This window comes from Penaeus monodon, chromosome 34, assembly GCF_015228065.2.
Source record: "Penaeus monodon isolate SGIC_2016 chromosome 34, NSTDA_Pmon_1, whole genome shotgun sequence".
Classification (NCBI taxonomy): Eukaryota; Metazoa; Arthropoda; class Malacostraca; order Decapoda; family Penaeidae; genus Penaeus; species Penaeus monodon.
In genome coordinates this window covers 12,768,879-12,769,093 of record NC_051419.1, presented here as the reverse complement: position 1 = coordinate 12,769,093, position 215 = coordinate 12,768,879, and the positions used below count along the sequence as shown (strand labels likewise).

Below are 215 nucleotides of genomic sequence, written 5' to 3'. Positions count from 1 at the left end.
GGACTACCAGATGGCAGCCAGGAAAGCATGCAAACCACGCGATAGGTCCACCAACAGTTTTTAAATATTCGGCAGGGATGCCGCTGCTTTATCTCTCCTCAGCTTTGAGATCGCCAGTCTAACTTCAGGTAGTTGGGTGGATCTGACCCTAAGATTCTAAAACTGCTTGTTGGTGGGTCAACCTAATACAGTTGGTCTAGTTCTCAGCCAGACTT

At 47.9% G+C, this 215-nt stretch overlaps 1 protein-coding gene across 1 annotated transcript in view; it reads right to left on the bottom strand.

Moving 5' to 3' along the window:
• The window catches only part of LOC119594599 (retinol dehydrogenase 11-like), a gene marked incomplete in the record, with an annotated part of 7,645 nt that overhangs the window by 6,357 nt on the left and 1,073 nt on the right, over positions 1-215 (bottom strand).